The 7,500-nt window shown below is 46.2% G+C and overlaps 2 non-coding genes across 2 annotated transcripts; both read left to right on the forward strand.

Annotated features, from left to right (window-relative positions):
* The first annotated feature begins 2,321 nt into the window (after positions 1 to 2,321).
* LOC143303845 (small subunit ribosomal RNA) lies at positions 2,322 to 4,244 on the forward strand. Its single transcript, XR_013060496.1, has one exon. It is a non-coding gene; the product is annotated as a small subunit ribosomal RNA (ribosomal RNA).
* A 2,775-nt stretch (positions 4,245 to 7,019) lies between these two features.
* LOC143303826 (5.8S ribosomal RNA) lies at positions 7,020 to 7,174 on the forward strand. The gene has a single exon (XR_013060477.1). It is a non-coding gene; the product is annotated as a 5.8S ribosomal RNA (ribosomal RNA).
* Positions 7,175 to 7,500: the final 326 nt, after the last annotated feature.

Raw genomic sequence — 7,500 nt, forward strand, 5'->3', positions numbered from 1 at the left:
ATAAGGTATCGAAATTATCAGTGAAATCGTTATGTTTCGACGAAATCTAGTCGAACGTTACGATTTCACTTTATTTTTTTAAAAAATTTCATCCACCGGACCAACATGACCGGGACGTTGGAACTTAGAATTTTTTCGCACCGCCACGAAAGTACCGAAAGTTCAACTCGAAATAACTCGAGAAAAAGCGTTATAAGGTATCGAAATTATCAGCGAAATCGTTATGTTTCGACGAAATCTAGTCGAACGTTACGATTTCACTTTATTTTTTTAAAAAATTTCATCCGCCGGACCAACATGACTGGGACGTTGGAACTTTGAATTTTTTCGCCCCGTTACGAAAAGGCCGAAAGTTCCCCTCGAAATAACTCGTTAAAAAGTGTTACGAGGTACGGATGTTTTTACATAAATCGTTATAACTCGATAAAATACGTCGGGATTAAGCGTTTATATCGTCGGCAGACGGATATAAAAACGTTCGGACCGACACGACCGGTCGTTGGAACATAGAAAAATTCCGAGCCGGTACGTTGGGACTTAGAAAAATGCCGAGTGCGAAAAAGTTTTTTCGAGTTTACTCGGTTAAAAGCGTTACAAGGTATGAATTTTTTTGCATAAATCGACGTAACACGACAAAATACGTCGGGATTAATGGTTTATTTCCGTCCGAGAACGATTTTTAAAAACGGACCTATGCGGCCGGTCGTTCGAACTTGGAAAATTTTCGGACCGAACACTCTTTTCGAGTTAATTCGTTAAAAAGCGTTACGAGGTACGAATATTTTTACATAAATCGTTATAACTCGATAAAATACGTCGGGATTAAGCGTTTATATCGTCGGCAGACGGATATAAAAACGTTCGGACCGACACGACCGGTCGTTGGAACATAGAAAAATTCCGAGCCGGTACGTTGGGACTTAGAAAAATTCCGAGTGCGAAAAAGTTTTTTCGAGTTTATTCGTTAAAAAGCGTTATAAGGTATAAATTTTTTTACGGGAATCGTTATATCTCTATTAAATACGTCGGGATTAAACATTTTGATCGATTTTTTCAAAAAATTAGCGTTCGCCGAACTGACACGACTGGGATATTTTTCTAATTTTTTCGTTAATTAACGTTACAAGGTATATATTTTTTTGCATATTTCTACTTATTTTAACGTATTGTAATTGATTATAAACTTGTTTGTTTTCCGTATTCGATAAAAGAGTATGTTTACTGATGCAATTTTTCGGTGAAAAAAAAAATTAATTTTTTGGTAAAAATGCATTTTTATTATGTTAATAAAACGTCTGGTAATGTATTTCGATGGTTGGATATTGGCTTTGTGTAGTAGTGATCGAGCGTTCGCGAGACTAAGTTCCAGCGTCCCTTCCGAACGGTACGTTGCTACGGAGGTTTTGCACCGTAAGCGCGCGGCCGCTAGCCCGGCCGGCGCCGGCCTTCCGGCTGGCGCTTTCGTATCTATAAGAGAGACGTCGAGCCGGACGGTTCGGTCGGAGCAGCGTTGAGCGCGTGGCTATTCTACGGCCTCGGTTGAGAATTCAGTCACCGCTCCTCGAGTCTTAGTGTATTTTACGCTATTTCTCGACTGTTCCTCCGTTCTCGTACTGGTTTTTTCTCTACACTGCTGCGCCGCGGGTCGCTGTCCTGGACGTAATGACCAAATATCGTGGCAAGGTTCCCCTGAGTCGGGAAGCTGGTGACCTGTGTGTACGTATTCTAACAAAAGTTGTTAGATGCGTGTGTGCTTGTACTAACTGAGTATCGATTCACTCAAGGGATTATAACCGTCTGCTTTCTATAACAACTTCTGCTTTCGCAGAAGTATTCGACGGGCCGGTAGAGCGTACTATCTTTGCGTAGTATGTCTTCTACCGAGAATGTTCTACCGAAAAGGAAGAATATTCTTACGGTATGTCCAGCGCGACGCACTGGGATACGCGCTTGTTCGTTCAGCGTGAGGTGTGTATACGTGCTTTACCGCTAAGATATTCTAAGAGTTGAGAGAGGAGGAGAGATATAAGTCTTTTTACACGAAGACAGCATTATAGAATGTTCCTTTAGAAGTATGATTCTTAAACATTTTATATAATACTATGAGAGAGAGAGAGGAGAAGTTGAGAATTACAAAGTGGCTGCGAGCGGCGTTCGAAGATTATTACTGAACTATGGGTGTATCTCGAACGTCGCTAAGAGATATATTTTATAATATATCTATCTTAAGAACGAAAAGTCTCGTCGTACGGTGCTTACGTCCCACCTACGACACGAAGAGAACTTAAACGAAATTTATAAGAATTGTTATACGAATAAGATCCCTGGTTGATCCTGCCAGTAGTCATATGCTTGTCTCAAAGATTAAGCCATGCATGTCTCAGTACATGCCGCATTAAGGTGAAACCGCGAATGGCTCATTAAATCAGTTATGGTTTCTTAGATCATACCTACATTTACTTGGATAACTGTGGTAATTCTAGAGCTAATACATGCAAACAGATTCCGACCAGAGATGGTAGGAATGCTTTTATTAGATCAAAACCAATCGGTGGCGGATGGCTCGTCTGTCCGTCCATCGTTTGTTTTGGTGACTCTGAATAACTTTGTGCTGATCGCATGGTCGTCTAGCACCGGCGACGCATCTTTCAAATGTCTGCCTTATCAACTGTCGATGGTAGGTTCTGCGCCTACCATGGTTGTAACGGGTAACGGGGAATCAGGGTTCGATTCCGGAGAGGGAGCCTGAGAAACAGCTACCACATCCAAGGAAGGCAGCAGGCGCGCAAATTACCCACTCCCGGCACGGGGAGGTAGTGACGAAAAATAACGATACGGGACTCATCCGAGGCCCCGTAATCGGAATGAGTACACTTTAAATCCTTTAACGAGGACCAATTGGAGGGCAAGTCTGGTGCCAGCAGCCGCGGTAATTCCAGCTCCAATAGCGTATATTAAAGTTGTTGCGGTTAAAAAGCTCGTAGTTGAATCTGTGTGTCACAGTGTCGGTTCACCGCTCGCGGTGTTTAACTGGCATTATGTGGTACGTCCTATCGGTGGGCTTAGCTCCTCGCGGGCGGTCCAACTAATATCCCATCGCGGTGCTCTTCACTGAGTGTCGAGGTGGGCCGATACGTTTACTTTGAACAAATTAGAGTGCTTAAAGCAGGCTACCTTCGCCTGAATACTGTGTGCATGGAATAATGGAATAGGACCTCGGTTCTATTTTGTTGGTTTTCGGAGCCCCGAGGTAATGATTAATAGGGACAGATGGGGGCATTCGTATTGCGACGTTAGAGGTGAAATTCTTGGATCGTCGCAAGACGGACAGAAGCGAAAGCATTTGCCAAAAATGTTTTCATTAATCAAGAACGAAAGTTAGAGGTTCGAAGGCGATCAGATACCGCCCTAGTTCTAACCATAAACGATGCCAGCCAGCGATCCGCCGAAGTTCCTCCGATGACTCGGCGGGCAGCTTCCGGGAAACCAAAGCTTTTGGGTTCCGGGGGAAGTATGGTTGCAAAGCTGAAACTTAAAGGAATTGACGGAAGGGCACCACCAGGAGTGGAGCCTGCGGCTTAATTTGACTCAACACGGGAAACCTCACCAGGCCCGGACACCGGAAGGATTGACAGATTGATAGCTCTTTCTTGATTCGGTGGGTGGTGGTGCATGGCCGTTCTTAGTTGGTGGAGCGATTTGTCTGGTTAATTCCGATAACGAACGAGACTCTAGCCTGCTAAATAGACGTAACTTATGGTATCTCGAAGGCCCCCGGCTTCGGTCGGTGGGTTTTTACTACCAACGTACAAACAAATCTTCTTAGAGGAACAGGCGGCTTCTAGCCGCACGAGATTGAGCAATAACAGGTCTGTGATGCCCTTAGATGTTCTGGGCCGCACGCGCGCTACACTGAAGGAATAAGCGTGTTTTCCCTGGCCGAAAGGCCCGGGTAACCCGCTGAACCTCCTTCGTGCTAGGGATTGGGGCTTGCAATTATTCCCCATGAACGAGGAATTCCCAGTAAGCGCGAGTCATAAGCTCGCGTTGATTACGTCCCTGCCCTTTGTACACACCGCCCGTCGCTACTACCGATTGAATGATTTAGTGAGGTCTTCGGACTGGTGCGCGGCCAATGTGATAAGCATTGCCGATGTTACCGGGAAGATGACCAAACTTGATCATTTAGAGGAAGTAAAAGTCGTAACAAGGTTTCCGTAGGTGAACCTGCGGAAGGATCATTAACGATACGATACCAAAAGAATTTGACTTGAACACATATAAAAACTATGAAATATATATCAATGGTCGGTAAGGAGCTGTACTCCTCCTGTATCGACGAAAGTATATACGACGTATTAACAAGCTATATACTTTAACAAACGAAAACGCCAGGGAGCTTGGCAACCTCCGTTGGCACGAATAGTAATATTCTTAAGGAGGAGACGACCCTCCAGCTACGGAATTATACGAAGAGAAGGTGGCACTCTCTCTCGATCATCGGGATGAAGAGATATGTATAAGTATAAAAACGAAATGCGAATGAAACTTATTCGAGGCGCCTGCGTGAGGTCGTAAACAGAAAGACCCGCCGTCTCCGAATAAAACATATATATATATGAAATTCTAATAAAAGGGAACTCTAGCTTCGAAAGAGCCAACAAAAGTTAAGGCTCGATATCAAACGAAAAAAATTACGATGGAAACCACGTGTAAAGAGAAATGCAGTCGTGGCGCCTGCGAGAGGCCGTACACAGAAAGACCCGCCGTCACGATCTCGTATTTCGTATTTGCATCGTGGAAACCGTACGAACGAATATAAAAGTCCATGCAAACTAATAAGAAAATCTCTAAAGTGCCTCGTGTCGGAGAGATCATGCTCGCCTATTCTCTTCTATGTTTCGTGGTCTGTGTTGCGTTTGTTCTCCTCCTAGCAACGGGACATATCGAAGACTCCTCTTTGGGATCGAACGAAGCGTCTAGAACGAGTCGACGAGAGCGAAAGAACTTGTAGCGAGTCGCGCAGAGCGAAAGGATACCGATATACATCTTCGAAGGTTCTCTTCGAAGATCCATGGATACCTTCTGCGTCGACTTCTCTCGTCTCTTTCATCGAAACTCTCGTCGTTCTCGAAACGTGCTTCCTACCCACAGGGCGTGTGCTCTTCGTGTGTCGTTTCGTTCGAAATAACGAAACCACGTGTAACATACTCGTGGATCGGGTAACCTAGAACGAAGACGCATCGCGTGGATGTTGGCCCGCTATGCGACGATGACCGATGATGATGATGATACGATGTCGATGTCGATGTCGATGTCGATGTCGACGACGACGACGACGATGAAGACGATGTGTAGCAACGATTCGTAACTAGTGTAGCCGAAGTTCGTTCAGAGGGGAATGCCGCCGGCTTCGAAGCCTCGATGTCGTGAGTCGGACACCCGTGCCGTCGCTAGAGTTTTTCAAACTCTGCTTCTGGATATTGGGACGAAAGACCGCTCGAGGACGACGACAGCCGTGCGTGCGTATCCCATCGAATTTTTTTACACCACCTGAACGAGACTAAAGTTTCGTCTAGTTGATCGTCTACCGTCGCATAATGTATATTATATACCGTTCAGAGGGGACCGGCTGTCTATCCTCGTTGTCGTGAGTCGGACACCCGTGCCGTCGCTAGAGTTTTTCAAACTCTGCTTCTGGATATTGGGACGAAAGACCGCGCGAGGACGACGGATTCGAGTTCCATCGAATTTTTTATGTACACACTACCTGAACGAGACTTAAAGTTTCATATAATATACCGTTCAGAGGGGACCGGCTGTCTTTCCTCGTTGTCGTGAGTCGGACACCCGTGCCGTCGCTAGAGTTTTTCAAACTCTGCTTCTGGATATTGGGACGAAAGACCGCGCGAGGACGACGGATGCGAGTTCCATCGAATTTTTGATGTACACACTACCTGAACGAGACTTAGTTTCATCCAGTTTGTCGTCTATCATCGCATATATATAATATACCGTTCAGAGGGGACCGGCTGTCTATCCTCGTTGTCGTGAGTCGGACACCCGTGCCGTCGCTAGAGTTTTTCAAACTCTGCTTCTGGATGTTGGGACGAAAGACCGCGCGAGGACGATGGATGAGAGTCCCATCGAATTTTTGATTTACAAGACACACACACTACCTGAACGAGACTAAAGTTTCATCGAGTTTATCGTCGTCGCATAACCCGTTCGGAGGGAACCGGCTGTCTATCCTCGTTGTCGTGAGTCGGACACCCGTGCCGTCGCTAGAGCTTTTCAAACTCTGCTTCTGGATGTTGGGACGAAAGACCGCGCGAGGACGATGGCTGCGAGTACCATCGAATTTTTGTTTTTTTTTTTTAAAAAAAACATCACCCGAACGGAGATGTGTTCTATCTTTCGTCGATTTTTCATGCTTTCAGTCGTCGCGTGGTCGCCATCCGTTCGGAGGGGATCGCCGGCTTCGAAACCTCGATGTCGTGAGTCGGACACCCGTGCCGTCGCTAGAGTTTTTCAAACTCTGCTTCTGGATATTGGGACGAAAGACCGCTCGAGGCGGACGGCCGCGCAAATCCCATCGAATCTTTACTATCACCCGAACGATGGAGAGATGCACGCGCGCTGTTTCTTGAATAATTGGACGAGAGAGTAGAATCAAACACATATAAAACATGGGCTAGCCACCGTCCTTACTCGTTCGCGAGATCGTGTGCTGTACAGAGGATTCAGAATCGGGTGTATATATCCCCGTCGTTTCCTGACGAACGGAGCTTCGATCTCGATGGTTGTTATATATCATAATGTACTTTACGCCCGGCCGGCGAACGCGCGTATCTTCGCGCGTTCGTCGGTTTCTTTTTTTTCGAACGTTTTTGTGTCGTCAATCCTATGGCGACTTCTGCGCGTTCGATTCCCGTTGGTCGAACGTGACGGAACTCGGCTTCGCTAGAACCGAGAAGAGTACATTTGAGTATTGAACTGTTGCAAAATTTATAAAAGATTACCCTGAACGGTGGATCACTTGGCTCGTGGGTCGATGAAGAACGCAGCTAATTGCGCGTCAACGTGTGAACTGCAGGACACATGAACATCGACATTTCGAACGCACATTGCGGTCCACGGATACAATTCCTGGACCACGCCTGGCTGAGGGTTGCTCACGTAAACCTAAGACTGCTTGCGTTGCGTATCGTTACTCTCCGTATCTGTCTCTCTCTGTCCCTTCTTGCCTTAACAACCCGCCGTCGTTCTTTATATAAGAGAACGTTTCAGAGTCGGACGAAGGTACAAGAACGAGGATACGAATAAGAGCGGACGGAGAGAACATACGCGACGTACGAGCGATTGTTGGACGCTCGTCGGCGTTCGTCGCGGTCGTGCAGAGACCGTGCAAGTCGTACGCATGCTCGATATATAATCTATCGTGTTCACGGGAGACTACGAAACTCTACCTCTGTCTCTCTCTGTCCCTTCTTGCCTTGA

The sequence above is a fragment of the Bombus vancouverensis genome, chromosome 16, assembly GCF_051014615.1.
Source record: "Bombus vancouverensis nearcticus chromosome 16, iyBomVanc1_principal, whole genome shotgun sequence".
Lineage (NCBI taxonomy): Eukaryota > Metazoa > Arthropoda > Insecta > Hymenoptera > Apidae > Bombus > Bombus vancouverensis.